Source organism: Lichenostomus cassidix, chromosome 15 (genome assembly GCF_008360975.1).
Source record: "Lichenostomus cassidix isolate B80296 chromosome 15, HeHo_3.0, whole genome shotgun sequence".
Classification (NCBI taxonomy): Eukaryota; Metazoa; Chordata; class Aves; order Passeriformes; family Meliphagidae; genus Lichenostomus; species Lichenostomus cassidix.
In genome coordinates this window covers 135,434-152,298 of record NC_139496.1, presented here as the reverse complement: position 1 = coordinate 152,298, position 16,865 = coordinate 135,434, and the positions used below count along the sequence as shown (strand labels likewise).

At 38.6% G+C, this 16,865-nt stretch overlaps 1 long non-coding RNA gene across 1 annotated transcript in view; it reads right to left on the bottom strand.

Annotated features, from left to right (window-relative positions):
- LOC146430081 (uncharacterized) overlaps positions 1-13,738 on the bottom strand; it is a 175,837-nt gene extending 162,099 nt beyond the window's left edge. Inside the window, exons 1-2 of the long non-coding RNA XR_014855250.1 lie at positions 10,461-13,738; positions 8,232-8,473 (exon numbers count right to left, since the gene is read on the bottom strand). This is a non-coding gene — a long non-coding RNA (uncharacterized LOC146430081). The remainder of the gene's footprint in view (positions 1-8,231; positions 8,474-10,460) is intronic.
- Between the last annotated feature and the right edge of the window lie 3,127 nt (positions 13,739-16,865).

The window sequence follows — 16,865 nt, the reverse complement described above, 5'->3', positions numbered from 1 at the left end:
AGGATCACCCACTAATCTGCAAACACAACTCTTGGGTCCTCTTGAAGGAGCACACTAGTAAAAGGCAACAAATCACACCTTGGATATTTGAGAGGAAGGTTTCAAAGACCAATAATTGCATGGTAAATCCCTGGTGATTTACTTGGGAGCAGAAATATATCCATGCACAGTGATTCTAGTGTTATACTTAAACAAATATTTTCCATTTTAGAAATTTTCATTAAAAGGAAAAATTGCCACCTCCTGGTGCAGGCTTAGTCAAAACAGTGCTCCTTGCTGCACTGGGTAAACTAAAAATCTATTCCTAATATTTTTATAAAACAGTAATTTTCCAAGCCTTTTTGAGTTGCTGCTGGAAGCCAAAGAATTGATATATTTCTTGTTTCCTGTTCATGAGAGTGCTAAATCTCCTCTGTTTTAGACGCTCTGCATACGTAGTATTCCTAATCCTGGCAACATGTTGCTTTGACTTTTTCAAGAACCAGGGAAGTGAAGCAAAATTTTTTTTTCAAAAGGAACAAAAACCACAGACCTGAGAAAATTTATATCTAAAGTGCACATAAAAGTAACAAAATCTTCCTAGAATAAAATCCCACCTTAAGAACAAGTATCACAAACATCACAAAGACGCAAGAAACACAAAAACCCCAGAGTAATGAAAAATATTTTTAAATCCTTGTATTTCTCTTTTAGTGTTGCTTAGCTCGTTACATGAGTCTTTTCAAAACCTAAAAATCTCTGCCCTAATAAGTGGGACATTCAAATTAATGTGGACCACCTTCTGTTAACTATGTCACTTGGGAGAAAGTTGAGAGCATTTATTATACAGATGAAAAAAGTTACCTGTTTTTCATCTTATGGATCTACCTCCTATGAGCAGGTAAAAGGAGAAATATGGTTTCTTTTTTTTTTTTTTATTGTTATTCATTGCCTCCTTCAACATTGCTATTACTCTTTTTAATTACCAATTAGATGGATTTGTTCTGATAATCTAAATTTGAAAAAAAAATTCAGTGGTCTGCCAGAATTTAAACATTTAAATTTTTTTACTTCTACTAGAATTCCTTAAAGAGCCCCTTTTTCCTCTGAGGCAGCGAGAGAACAACCCCACAGTTTGCAGTGCCTTATATAATAACTCCTGCTGGAGAAATACATCTGGGGCCGAATTCTGAACTGTTGTGATATCATGGATTAAAAATTACTCTAAGCATTTAATTTTCTAAATGATGGGACTGGGCACAGAGAGGTAAAAGAAAAGTGACATTAGTATGTAAATTGACATTTAGCTTGGGTGAAAGTTAATGAGCTCCATCCTGTCAAAGCCTGAAATTGCCTGTGAGCTTTCCTAGAAGATGCTTCAACAAATGAATATTAATAATTTTGCAACAACTGAAAAAAAAAAAGCTTTTGCAAGCTCAGTTCATGATTTCTGCAGGCTCTGAGCATTGCTAAACGTGAAGTGAAATTTAGTCCAACTGCTGGCTGGGATAGGTGGTAGGGAGGATGCAAATACATCAGCCCTTGCACATGTAAGCAAAGCAGAAGTGTGGCTATTGCAGATGTCACAGGAGCCAATGAAACAGAAGACTAGACCATCTCTTTGACATGTGTTCATTGAGGTAGTAACACATCTATTTCCAGTCTAGGAAATGAGCCACAGCATTGAGACAAAAATGTCACAGACCATGGTTTCTGCTTGAGCACCTCCATCCCATTCAGAGAGAGAGCTGTGTGCTGCATCTGAAGTATCAGGTTTTCGATTATAGCTGGTCTTGGGTGACAAATGTATCTGCTATAAAAACGCTTTCTTGACAAATGAATGTACAAGAGATCCAATCGTTATAGTGGTATCATTCAAGAGAATGATTGCAGCCCAAGTCCTCCTCAAACTCTTTAGCAACACTTTGAAAGAACTATGCAATTCTGAACGTCTCATTATTCAGCATAGCAGTGTGGTGGAAAAGGTCTTTAATGCCCTGGAGAACTGAATGGCCTGGAATGCCCCAGTGGGAAGACTGTTGATGCTTGAACTTTTGCACACAAGTTTTTTTCACTCACTATTATTTCAGCCCTTGCAAAAGGCTGATCTCATAAATTTTGGTTCTGTGAAATATATTAATAAGAGATTCTGTGTTCTGACAGGACTGTCAGTATGAGATTGATAAATATGCCTTTGAAAGAGGTCCCCAAAAATGAAATGGCAACATTTTTCAGCTTCATACATCCATTTAGTGGGAATGTAGTGACTTTGGCATGTCTACAAAATAGATGTGTTTTAACCCAGTGGAAGAACCACCAGGAGCAGAGTCATACCTCGCAAAGGCTCTCCAGAGACCTTCATGGACTTCTATCACAGGCTGTCACAGAGCTGTTGTTAACCTAACCATTAGCAAAGGGAAGTTTCCCAGATGCAACATGCAAATAGCTCCTGCTGAGCCATACAAAGCTGACATATCTTTAGAAATGGAGTTTCTAAAGCTCAGCTTCTCACTAAACAGAAGCCTTCTGGTTGTAAAAGAATCAGAAGATGCTTTTAAGAGAGGAGACACACTTTGTGACAATCTTCTCAACCTCAAAAATGCACATGCTGGAAACTGACAGGTCCCTTTCTTTTTCCTTGGATGGAGAAGAACCATCTCCTTCTATCCCCTTTTCAGTATTGTTCCTTTTAAAGTGACAAATGAATAAACAAACAAAATCTGGCTTGCAGAGCAGCCATCTGGGAAAGTGAAGTGTAGAAGGGCCCCCAGAGAACACTCAAGAGGCAGAGAATGGAAAATAACCTGCAGCTGCACTCACCAAAACAAGGAGCTCCAGCGTCCCTAGGTGGGCGTGGCAATGAGCTCACCCCTCACCTGGGCTCACAGTCATCCTTCCCTGGTGCTGACAGACAAGTGTGGGCACAGCATAGATGTGTCTCCAGGACTCTGACTGGTAAAAAACACCTCATGCAGGGACTCTGTCCCCCTGCTAGACATTCTCTATTACTTTTGAATGCACCTCTGCTTTAGACACACATTAAAGATTTTTATGCCAGATCTTTGAATAGCAATGCATTATGTGGTATGGTGACCTGAAGTGCAGTTCCATGGTCAAATTGATTTAATGCTGATCTTTCCTTTTCCTTCCCCACCTACAAGCTTGCATGCTCTCTCTCTTGTGCTGGCACCAGCTCTGCTTGCTGGGCCCTGCAGCCAGCTTAATCAGGGATTTGATTAAGCTGAATATTAATAATTCTTTGCTTCGGGGCCAGAGCAGTTTCCTGAACTGTCTGATTACTTGGCTGCACAACAACTAGTCCTAGGAGAAGAGAGAGGACTAGATTGTGTTGTAGGCTCACTGCACCCCAGTGACAGCACCGCAGACCTACATTATCCGGACTTCTTTGGAAAGCACATGGATGACTGTGATGTTCATAAGAAAAGCCTCTTGAACCTCCCTCCTTCTCTGACTCTTTGCTTAAGGCCTGGGTGATGTGTAAGAACAGGACCAAGATTATTTTTGCTGCTTTTTCTTTGATCTCTATCACAACAGAATTAAATTGTTAATTAGGTATGGAGAAGGACAGAGAAGCGAACATTAGCATGCAAAGGATCAGAACAACTACTTAAATAAATTCCTTTTTAAATCATGTTCTATCTGATTATTTTATTAGATAATCAATTAACAAATATTTTTAACAAAAATTTGGGTGGGTTTAACATTTTCCACTCTGCCTTCTTCTAAAGTCAAATTATGACATGTCACAGATTTTGTTAAACTTAACCTTACTTTTCAAAAATCACTCAATGGTGTATCATTTGGAAAGTAATAAGGTAAATCCTATGCATGCAATAACTCCTGAAGGGGAAGACAAATTTCAAGAGAAGGAACAGCTAAGTTTTGCAGTGGGATATAGCTGTCCTACACTATTTGTCCAAACAGGTTTGCAATATTTTACAGGTTAGGCAGGAATCAGAAAAAGAAAACAATACTCCTAGTCTCTCTTGATGATGTCATTTTCCCAAAAAGCTGACAGCAATAAATAGTTTCGATGACTTTTTGTTCATGTACCAAAGGCTCAGCATTGTGGCCTGATGGAAAATGAACAAGGCTACCCTGAGTCCATAGGAAGAGAAATATACTGTTTCCGGTTTTGTTTCCATTTTTTCCCTTGTTTATCAAGTTGTGCCCTCTGGTTCTATAGCTCTTTGCACATATACACACACACACACACATATATATTTATGTGTATGTATGTATGTATGTGTGGCTAGCACAGGTCTTTCCCACGAGAACTTCTTCTGTGTTTTATAAACAAAGATAAAGTTTGGATGTTGTTAGAACAGTGTCTCGAGATATGGACAAGTTCAGGCCTGGCCAATCAGGCCTAGGGGGAGGTTTCTGACTGACCAATCTGGGTGACCTCTGAAAAACCTATATAGGTTGGATTCAAAATAATAAATCTCTCTTTTCTATGCTACGCTGAGAATCTGGGTTTTTCATCTCTGTTAGCGGCTCAACAGCGACATGTATGTATAATACATACCAAACATATTATATATAATTATGTAATATATACAGTCACACCAGAAAGAATATGGAGTTCACTTCCTTGTCTGCCAGACTGCATTTTAGATCAAAATGCTGCCAAACTTTTAACAGGTCTTTGTCAGAAAATGCGAAAATTAAATTTATACATTCCAGAGCCAGATGCTAAGGCAGTATTACTATCAAGAGTTTGAGCAGACATAATTTGCAGATTTTTTTTAGCTCATGGGCATAAAGCACAGATTATGCCACTGCACCTTTGTCATTGCTATTAAGCATAACCTTGACTAATCCAGCATAGCACAACTCTGTTCCTCCCTCTCCTTCTTGCCAACCCATGGCCAAATAACTCACTAAGTTTTTATGTGGCTCTTTAACAGTGGTTTCTCTCCTCTTAAATTGTAAGCTCAGTTCTTGCTGTCCAGAAATCAGGTCACACTGTCACATGCAGGCTATACTAGGTATGTAGGCAAGCCCACCCTGCAGGTCCTGGAAAGAAACTCCTGTTCTTGTGTCTCTTGCATCTTTTGGGTCAAGAGATGGTTTAATTACTCCAAAGATCAGTCAGCAAGTCACATTCAGTGAGAGTCTGTGCTCGGTTGAAACTGGTACATCAGCTCAGTCCGGAGCTTCTTGTTAATTTACACACACAAGTTTAAAAGCTGGGCCAGAATGCACAGCTGAGCCTTACAAGCACATTTGCAGTTAGTTACATTCTTCCTGCACTGCTGTCCATGCAGAACACAGCCTGAAATGCTCTCATTACAGTTTAATCAAAACCAATTGGGTTTATAATTTATTGTTATTTCTGGCTTGCAGAAAAATAACTCAAAGTGAAATGAAACCACTAATAAGCAAATATTTCTTCCGACATCACTTCATGGATTCTTAAACACTTCAACATTTCTAAATTCAGTTTCATATTTGGAGAATGCTTGCCTGCACTTCAGAACACCTATCTATTATTAAGTCTACCTATCAACCATGAATTCATTTATATCAATCAGATTTTTTGTGATATGTAGACTGGTATTGAAAGACAGCAAATACATTTTTTTGTAATTTCAGTTATAGTTTGATGGCAACAAAGTCCATGAAGTAGAATGAGGTTTTTGGCATGCTATTTTTGCTGCTCCTGAGAATATAGAAGGTTTGTAATTTATTAGAAGCTGAAAAGCTACTGTTTTTTTAGTTTATCTGTGCCTCAGACTCTCCTGATCACTGCCAGCAAGTGCTAAAAAAGTTAAAAAGGAGGAAATATTGTGAAATGCCACTAGAAGATAGTGCAGTCTAAGATTGAATACAAGGACTCTTGGGCTCAATTCCAGCTTCCGGAAATTTGCTGGGGATGAAATTAATTTATGTGCAGGCAGCTGTCATGGAGCGCACACACCTTTTATGTTCCCATATAAATGGAAAAAAAGTTAAATTGTGAATTGGCCAACTGCACTGGATATGGAGGGTAAAACTCTGCACATCCTTCTGCTCCCTCCTCATCTACAGCATCACACCAAGATACCCCAACACTTGTGTGAGATCCATAATCACTTGGAGATCACTGAGGGGGATCAGTGAGTGTGTAGCCAAGAGTAATGTAGTGACACCAAGACAGAAATCTTTAGGCAGAATTCCAGGGAAATTTGTCTAAGATATGACTGTGAAACAGACTCCAGAAGAAAACAGTGGGAAGTCTCCATCGGCACTTAATTAACAGGACAAAGCGACAGAAAAGAAAAGATGAGTAGGAATAATGTTTCATGCATAAGGGAATAAATAATTTAATTCAATTCCTTCTTCCCTCTGTGCTCAGCTGAGCTGGTAACCCTGGCTTTGAGGTATTTCTCACCACACCTAGAAGGAGGGACATGTATGGAATGCTCCTTTCAATTAACTGTAACTTTCCAGGGGCAGTCAAGGTAGTCGTGGGCAAAGTGCTGATGCTTCTGGCCTGCAACACAGCACTGCTCCCTGCGCAGTGAGCAGCAGCAGGGAGAGCAAGCCCTGGGGAGCAGGAGCTCTGCAAATCCCAACATATTCGTAGCAACTCTTGAAAGACAACATGATAATGCAAGTTATAAATATTAGTAATCTGTGATATACATGCACCTGTGACTCACATAACTAGACAGAGAAACATTAAAAGTCTCTTCCTCCCTAGTAGATGTCCTTGAAATTTCCTCAAATGCTGAAACTCCATTCTAGTGGTTTACCTTATCAACCTTGTCTCACCAGAGCAGAGAAATGCATTTTTCAAAGATTATTGACGTACTGTAGAACACAAAATCTAAACAGGGTACTGTCAAATTGCTATGATTAGAAATAAATGGGATAATCTTCATAGTCCTTAAGTCACTAAAACAGATACGATACTTTTATCTGTTGCCACACATATATACAGTTTATCAGTGCAATTACAGGTATGGAAGATTATATTTATCTTTGCTTTCCTGTGAAATTGAAAAGTAAGAAATTATTTGTCTTCCAAAGGACTTGAATTGAGTGGAAATTGAAGACCTACCCATTGTGATAGATAAACTATTTTTTTTCTTCTTTAAATTATCAAGAGAGGAGCAGTAAACAAACAGCTACAAATTGTTTCATTAAACCATGCAAATCAAATGCATTTAAACCTATTTAGGTTTGGAGGCTTTTAATTCAGACAATTAAAACGAATGTTTTTCTAGTGCTTACTAAAGAGGACAACTGTTGCTTTCTCCAGTATCTGCTAACACCGATGGCTTACAGCTGTGTGCAAGTCAAGAACAAATCTTTTCCCTGAGCAGCCAGGCAGCAGCTGCAGCTGAACAGTACCAACTTTGGTATTGGAAGCTCATTTTAGCCACCATCTTGAGAGCACTTCTCATTCCAGAAGAGCAATCTGCCAACGTAACCTATCCTCCTCTACAGCCAAACAGGCTGTATAATGTTCTCTTCTTTTAGGTTAGCATAAACCTTGTTGATAGCTGTTAGGAAAAATGTTACATTCCCAGTTCACTGCACATCAAAATATCTGAAGGTAAGGTCTGCTTCTTTGAGTACACAGCTCTTCTTGTGTGAGAGGAGCCTGCAGACTTGTGCTTGTATTTTCAAAGATTACATTATCTGCATTTCTTCCTCTCATCCAAGTGGATATATGTGCATAGAAATTACATGGGAGAAACTACACCAACGAGGCACTGTGAGATTCATCTTTCTGACAATTATAACAAAATCAAAGAACAGAAAGCTCAGAGGGAGATGACTGTTGCAAAACTCGAAATCTAGCTAGAAATGGCAAAAATCTATGCAGAAAGAGATCGTTCCACTTCCATGGAATGCTTTTTGTGAGGGTGGCAGTGCAGAGGGTATGTTCATGGCATCACTTTTAAGTGTCAAAAGTTGACACTACTGAGAAAGTTTGCTTCTACCCAAGTACATTAGTCATCTCCTGGATATTCAAGGCTTGTTTGCCCCTTGAGTGCACTTGAGGGAAATATGACTGACGGCAATAAAACTACTTGCAGGAATGTGTTATTGCCAGCAGACAATAACAAAGTTACCTTTCTCCCCACAGACATTTCCCATATATCTCAAGATGTTTGTTATGAGCAATTGGTTTCTCTGGAGGAGCCTAAATTGTTCCTGTGCTCCTGGCAGATGTTCCGCCATACCTAGAAAACTCACTTTGACACACACGCTTATAGATATAATTTTACACTCACAGAATGTGGTCAGAAGGGGCCTCTGGAGATCTTCCATTACAAACCCTCTGCTGAAAGCAGGGTTAAGTAAAGTGGGTTGTTCAGGACATTGTCCAGCCTGCAGCCGGGGTCACTTGCTCTTTGATCTTAGGTTTAGCTCATTGTTCTGCTTCTTCAGACAGAATCTCTGTCTAGAAAATCTTTATGATTACACAGTTCCACAGTTTTCCAGTGCTGGTCCAGCATCCCGCTACACATTTGCTCTATAAAGGAATTAGTGGGAAGAAAGCCCTGAATACGCACAGAGGTGTAGGACGTGAGAGGCTTATAAAACTTTAATAAGTTTTGGTGACCTGTCCTGACAATATGCACTAGAAAATGCCCAGTGGGATCACCTCCAAAGAACTGATTTTATTGATCATCACCAGAACTCCATAAAACCTTTTCCCCTTCTACAGGAATTATGTGCTGTTCAGGCAGGGGTATCTACGCACCATTGGTTTTATATTCCTCACACATGCTGACTCCATCAATTCCCACAGAACAAATTTCTGGCATGTCACTCACTCTCCTTCTGACATGATACTTAGAGATTTCATGATTTCAATAGAGAAACTAATTCACGGATTTGAGACTGGAATTGAGACTGGAAACCAAGAGACCACACATTAGCTGACATCCAGCAGCAGAACTGCAGTGGATTACACGTTGCTGCAGGCTCTACATGCATTAATTATACAGTGGTGCCTGGACCAGGTCAAATCAAAGGCCACCTTAGCCCAGGATCTTTTCTCCAGCAGCAAATGCCTAAGGAAATCTATGAGAACAAGGGATATATCTTGTGGTACTTCTCTCAGCCCTCAGTGACCTGCAGCTCAGGAAGCTCCCAGGCCAGAGGTGGTATCTTTGGTTTGAACAGCCACAGATGAACTTCTTTTTTCCTGTAATTTTTCTTCATTCATTGATTACACTTCACGTTTCTTATATAACTTCTAGACAGCTGTCAAAGGTACCTAGATGACTGCATGAACTTCCTAAGTGTCCTATGAGATGCATACTCTGATTTAACATGTTAGTAAATGAAGTACAACCAGAAAGAGAGCTTGAATTTCAGAACTATGATCACCTGAAAATCCTACTGTTCACAAATCAAAAAAATAAAACTAGAAAAAAACCCAAGCCATAACCACCACAGAGCAGGCAGAATTCAGGTTTCAGCTTCCTTCACACTGTGTGCTGAGACTTACAGAGAGTTAGATACTGCTCAAAGTTACCAGCTAATCACAACTAAACCTGTTAATGAAAACACATCTCTTTCTCAACTGACAGGTGTAATTTAAAACCAAGTATGATCCTTGCTAGGGGGAGACTTTTGCATCCTTGATCGATGTTGCTTGTATTTCTATAGTTGAAGAATCATGCTCTTACTAAGAGGGGGTTCTGTACCTCTAGTCTTGTCAAATATGCCTCACATTGGCATTTAGTTTTATTTGAGCACTTGAAATTAGTATGCCTTATTTACAGTTAAAGTACTGGCAGCCTTCATAAACAGTGTATTATCATTAATTTCTAAACTTCTAGATTAGTTAAGCTGCATCTAATGGTAGCTAATGAAAAATGTGTTGAATATTTTATGATGTTGATATAATACCTGGAAATTAAAGAAAATTAGTTAAACTGTGACTGTGTACAGAAGTAGGCCATATCCTGTATATTTTTAACTCATTTTCCACTAATTAGAGCAGAGGGTATGCTTAGTTAGGCATAAAATTAAGCAATAAAACCCTAGTGATTCAGTAAGCACTACTGGTATTTTGCTAATGAACAACTTCATGAAATCTAATAGTAGCTTTCTTACCATTTGAATCAATGAAGTATTGATCTTACAACAATATGGACATGTCTGAGGAAGTAAGTGTCACCAACTGCACTTGCATAACCTCATTTAAAACAGAATCTAATCTAACCACTGTTTTTCTGTAAGAGAAAATGTGCTTTTATGTATGGCTTTTTCAACTATAAATAGCAGAGTAGAATACTGTCATATTAGTTAGGTTGCTCAAAAGTGGCATAAAAACAGACAACCTGAAAAAGCAAACAGAAAGAAAAATAAATTTATTCTTGTTGGAGTCCTTACTTTCACAGAGTACATAAATTTAAAAGGCCTGCCATATCAACTAGATCCTCACCTTATCAAGAAAAATCATTACATAATATGCAGGATTAAGTCGAGTGAGTATGGGTGCTTACTTTTCTTTCTGGATCCAGACTGTCTTTTAGTACTGTACAGAACAGAGTTTTCTGGTGGCTGTATATTTATAAAAGCTGTCCGAGAAAATGCCCACAGAATGGGCGTTCAGCAAAGTCAGCAAATCTCTCCCTCATTGCTAACACACTTCCAAACCTCTCCTGTCTCTCAAGACAATAGACAGTGAGCATGACAAGTTTTCCTGACGGCAAGACCAAAATTAACAATGACAATACATTTTATCATTATTCCAATAGCAGAAATAAATACAGGTCAGATGTCTCTCAGGATGAGATTGGTGCATTTGCTTTTGAATAATAATTTAGTATCAGTTAATGAAGCCAGTAATATTTAAATGGTGCCCTCTTTGCTACATTAAGTAGTGCAAAAGTCTAATGTGTGATTTATTTTTTTAAAATTATAATGATTCCAGAATTTTTAATCATTGAATGATTCATTAGACAATGCCAGATTCAAATATCTGGCAAAGATTTGTTCTTATAAAGAATTGCATTCTCCTACATCTTGAACAGAGTAAGCCAAAGTTGACCATTAATTTTCTTCTTCAGTTCCAAAGTCATTGGTCATTAACTATTAATCTGCATCTGAGAGGAACCAGAGGGCATGGTCTTACGCATTGAAAGAGAAAAGTGATTTTTTTCAAGGCCTGAGCAGTCTCCAGGGGTTGGTAGGCAAGTGAAGAAAGTCTCTATTATCTTCTCCTGCCAGACTTGGCAATACAAACCCCACTGTGCCCAACACAGAATCACGGCTTTGCCACAACACGTGGGTGTGGAGTTTTCAGAGGAGTGATACTGATGCCCTGTGCAAGTGCAGGACATCAGTGCTGGATTTCAAAACCTGCAAACCCAGGAAAAACCTGTTCCAGGGAACTCCCTCATAAGTCTTTTCAACTAAAGAATCCCTACACATCCCAAATGGATTGTTTGGACTTGCCATTTATCCCTCCAGGACAAGCCAAATATTTTTTAAAATTATTATTTTAGCAATTTCTTTTTTTCCAGGGCACAGTCTCTAGTTTCCTACGAAGGCTTTCCCACCATGCACTGCTCCATATTCTACTGAATTATCTCCATCCCATTCCTGGCCCACAGAACATGATTTTAACTATCACTGCAAAGCATTTTACCAGAGGAGAAACAACTGGAAAAAATTCCTGTCAAGGAAGCAAATACCCTAATTGTTTTCCAGGTATGTTAAAAGATTTGCTCTTACATCTTCATGAAAAAGGGTAGTAGGCCTCATTTCCAGCAGGATGTCTGTGTTTCTGACTGGTGCAATTGCTTGAGCCAAACCTCAGAAGACAAAAAATTAATGCCTGTTTCTGGAAGAGCCACATTCATTGGTGTAAAACCCAAATAGCTCATTACGGGGGAGGCAGCGGAGAACAAATATCCTGTACTGTAGCACATTCACTTTGTTGCTTCATTAATACCTTAAGGTAAACAGGGACCAGAGCCAGTTTCAGCATTTGTGCTTGCGGTATAAAACAAACCCAACAGAATTGCTCTTGCTTTTTTAAGGGAAAGATCAACCACATGTACAAAGTGTCTGAAACTGCTGGAGCTCTAAGACTGGGGGTTCATAAAGTTCATAAAGTTCACAGATGGACTGGACCATGAAGAATTTCCCCATTAATGATTGAAAGATCACCTTACGTCCAGAAAAAGTGTAGTATTCTCTTAATATGCATTAGGGGATAATGGTATAAATTTCATACATCCAGAGAGAGATGTAATTCACACTGCCATTCATAATCATATCAAAGCCCACTAGAGCCAGCCACATGCACAGAGATAAAGAAAACAGCCCAGTAAAGATGGTGAGCTGAATTACAAAGCACTGTATTCCCTGCACTCAGCGGAAGGTGACATGCTAAAAATCAAAAGGGAATTCAGCTGCTATGGTCCATTTATTCCTCCATCCTTCTGAGACTGCAAACTAGCTGGCTGTTAGTCAGCCATTTAGTCATAGGCCACAAACAAATAAGAGCCAGCACAACCCCAACTGAGGAGCAGACCAGCAACTGAAAGATTAAATGCTCCATAGCTTGTTACTGGCTGTGTAAATAACCCACTCCTTCAAATCATTGCTAAAGAGGCATTTTAAAGACCTTTAGGGTAATTGCTATATTTGGTTCCAGAATCAACATAGCCTGTTGCTAATTAATTACTTGTATTAGGAATTAGATCCTGCATTCTTCAGACTGCTGCAAAAGAATATAAATTATAATGCATCTAAAGATTCCAAGGAAAAAATGTTCAGTGGCCCTATGTTGAACTTCAGACTGTGAAAACCCCAGCAATGATGCTACAAATTTTAGGTTGGTTAAATTACCCAAAGAGAGGAGCATCATGAAATTATGTTTGCTCTTTCTTCTCCCTAAATCCAAATGGTAAAAAATAGCAAAAGATGTTTCAGGGAATTGTTAAAAGATGACAATTTCAGCCCAATTAAAGGGAACATTTCACTCTGGCCAAGGACAGTTAATTCTAAGGCCACATCTGAAAATCAGGAAGAGCTGGAACAAAAGCAACCATAATTATATTAAAAGTGCCTCATTAATGTAGTGTTAAGCATCAGAATATTGTAAGGAGGGGAGGGTGCAAGAATTAATAGTTTTATTGTAAAAATAAATTGCTCTGTCATCCTTCTTTTTCTATTTCTATCTAAAGCTTCCACTCATAATTGCGTCCGCTAAATGTAGCCTTTGTCAGAGGAAAATGTGGCCAGGCCGTTAGCACCCTTTTTATCTGATGGCTTCATGCAGTAAAGCTTGCATTATAAAAATGAACACTGCAAAGAAAAATTAAGTTGAAAGAATTTACTATGGATCAAGTTATTTTTTAAGGTAAGTACTTTTTAAAGGAGTTCCATCAGTGCTACTGTTTCTTTTGGTTTTATTAGAATCCATATACTTCTATATTACATATAAAATCACAATAAGGGGATTTTCATGTACAGACTACATTAAATTTATCACTGGTACACAATGAAATTGATCCATTGTGCTGCAACATGTGACTGATTTTCTAATGACTGGCGTAAGAGAAAGGTAAAAGGATAGCATACTCTTCTTCAGCAATTTTTTTTGTGTTGTAGACACCTTCACAGTAAGTTACTGTAAAGGTGTTTACGCCTTTCTAAAGGTGAAAAAAAATATACGTACCATACATGATAAGGGTTAGTTGTTTTTCTACACTGAGGTACATGAGGGGAAACTTTTTGTGGAGTGGTTTGGAGGACTGGAGCAGGGATTTATCCTTCTCCTAAATGGGGTTCAAGAAACATTTTTGGGTAAAACTGTCCATTGTTTCCTTTCTATGCCACAAGGGTTCTAAGCAGAGCAGGCTCCTCTTTAAGAAAACCCACTCAACAACTGGTGTGAGCTGTATCCTGCCCATTCAGTGTCCTGCCACTTGTAAATGTAAATTGTAAATTGAAAATTATCCATCACAGCTACCCACTACAGAATCTGAAAGAAACAGCTGCGATTTAGACACCAAACCTGACAAACTTCCAATATGCTTAGACTGAATTTCACCATGCAACTGGTCACAACATAGTCTCTGTGCATCTTAGGACTGAAAGTGTTTATTCTTCCAGAGAAGAATGTCAAACGAGGAGTTTCTCACATCAGTGTTAGAAATATGAGACTGATCTTCATGGAACTCAGTTGCTATTCCAAAGTCATAAGAAACCTGTTGGTGACCTGAGACTTTTTCTCCTGAGTTGTGTTCTTGTGCTGTAAGTTTTGAGCCATTTTCTCCATGCCTAATGTTTGCAGGTGAATCGTTTCATCAATACAAGATCACAATAACCCCTTCACTTTCAATTTCGTACATACCTTTATACATTCCTAACTTTCTTGTTCAGCTCAGCTTGTTTCTGTTTCATCTTCAACACCAGTGAAATCTGAAGACAGAAATCAAAGTGAGGTGGAGAAACAGAACTGTAGTGTCAATTTTTAGGAGTTTAGCCCTGCCAGGTACCAAACACTCAGGAGCTGCTCCATGTCTTGCAGAGACACAGCTCTGAGTCCTTTGATTCTGCTCACATGTTGTTATTTTTGGACAAGTTCCTGCCTGACTGCTGCAGTGTCATGACCATGCAGTCTCTGAAGGTACTCTCTCTTCAATCCCTACCCTAACACAATGGCACTGTCAAGAAAAGAAGCATTTTTAATCATCTTTTGATTCTGAGCCATCTTTTTCACTGCTAATAACGTTGCCTATTTCTCTGGGACTAGGGGAAAAGAAAATTATAAATATGCATACACCCCAACAATCATGCGGAAAACTGCCCATACAATAATTCATATTTCTTATTTGTCACTGACAGGAATATTAACTGGCTAATTTTCATCTTTATCAAAACACTAAATTACAACTGCAATGAGTTCATTGATTTTCAAGGCAATTTTTTCCCCCAGAGGGCTGGTTTTCTTTCAACAAACCATGAAAATTCATGTATTAGAGAAATGAATCTAATGATTGATATCTTCCTATTGTCCAACCTTGCAGTTGGAGGTCTGTGGTTTACTCCTTGTCATTTGAATAGTGATTAACACAATAATTAGAGTTTTACATAAAGTCTTGATCTTCCCAAAGGAACTGCAGATCTTCTGTTGAATATAAGCTATTCAATTCTCCTTTAAATATAGGAGAGAGTTTGCTATTAGCTGTAGTAGACCAGTTGATTTGTTGGACAAATTAGAAGAGCATCTAGTTATTCAAATTCTTCTTAACATCTCTGCTCCAGACAAGTTCTTGGGTACAAAAGGCTCATTTGTCCCACTTCATAATCTGATCTATTAAAAGATTTTATCTGTGCCTACAACATTCCTTCTCCCCGTATTCTTAAACAAACAAAATGTTCAGTGCCATCACTAAATAAAAGCATAACCTGAAAATCAGACTCCAGACTCTTCACACTAGATTTTCTATGTATTTACTTAACGTGATCACTCTGTCTTTAAAAATACTTTTAAAAAATGCATGATGATGCAAGGATTGTAGAGAAACGATTAACAGCACCAAACCAGATTGCAGCACAGCAGCGTGACTGCCTCCCTGCACAGCTCTTGACACGGAGAGGTTTTACAGAGTTCTGTGAAGAGTTCTGGAAATCCAGGATTTCAGAGAGATTATGAAAATCCTCCCAAGATAGATTTTAGGGGATAAGGGCAGATACTCCTCAAAGCCTCATCATTTGCAGTGATGTAATCTTCATGGAGGATTTGGAACAGCACTCAACTGTCTTGTTTGACAGACAAGGTGGATGTTGGACATCTAAAACAAAAGCATTGGGAAAAAAGTTTTCTAGGATTTGTTGCCAGTGCAGCTTTGAATCCTTGGTAAGTTCAAAGACCTCCATGTTATTCTGGCTCTTCCTAAGCAAAGAATCAATACCTAGTATCATTCTCTGGTCTCTTGTTAAAGATTATTCACAATTAGTTGATGTTTCAAGACTCAAAGAAGAAAAACTGGTATCCTTGGAATAAAATGCAAAGAAAATCCTGTATTGCAAAGCAGGGAAGGAACATGGGACTCCCACTCTAGGAAGAGAGCAAATTGGAAGAACATCTCTATTTGGAAACAGTGAATGGAGTGCTTAATCACTAAATTTCTTAAATGCCTTAGGAAACATTGGCTATCTCCATCAATGTAGCACATCAGTGCTCTACCTGGTGCAGTATGGACTACAGAATAAATCATACTTCTGATAAAATCACTGGTGTCCAAATGAGGTCAGTAGCAAAGACCTCTTAGGACTCCTTTCGCTTCTTCACCATCCACATTTATGAAAATAATTTATTAGCTGGCAAATAACTCAAGAGTTTGTGCAATTTAATGGCCAAACTAAGGGAACTCAATCATTCTCCTTTGTACATTAAGATATGAATGAAGATATGACTACACCATTGTTGGAAAATGTATCAGGTTAAAAATTTTGTATAACTTTAGTCAAAGGTTTTGTTTGTCTTTTCCCCGGGAAAAGGAATTTTAGGTTTCTTTCAGGGCATTGCTCTACCAGATGAGGTCTCATGGACTCAGCATATCAACAGATTGGGAGTGACCTCGAAGATAACAAGAAAGATAAAGGCTATTAACAGAAAATCCACGGGACATCAGTGACTATCACAAACATCTACCCCAGATCCCAACTCCAGCAGATCTGAAGGCATCCTGGCCCAGAAAGGACTGATTAGAAAAACTGAAGAATGAAGAATCTAATTAGCATCAGACGCGAAGAAATTTGGATCCAATGAGAAACTGAATATCGAGGGTTTGCTCAACTTTAAACCAATGAACACTGACCCAATACTTTCCCACGTATTTTTACTGTATAAAATATCTGAAAAATTGAGTAAAAGCCATGTATCA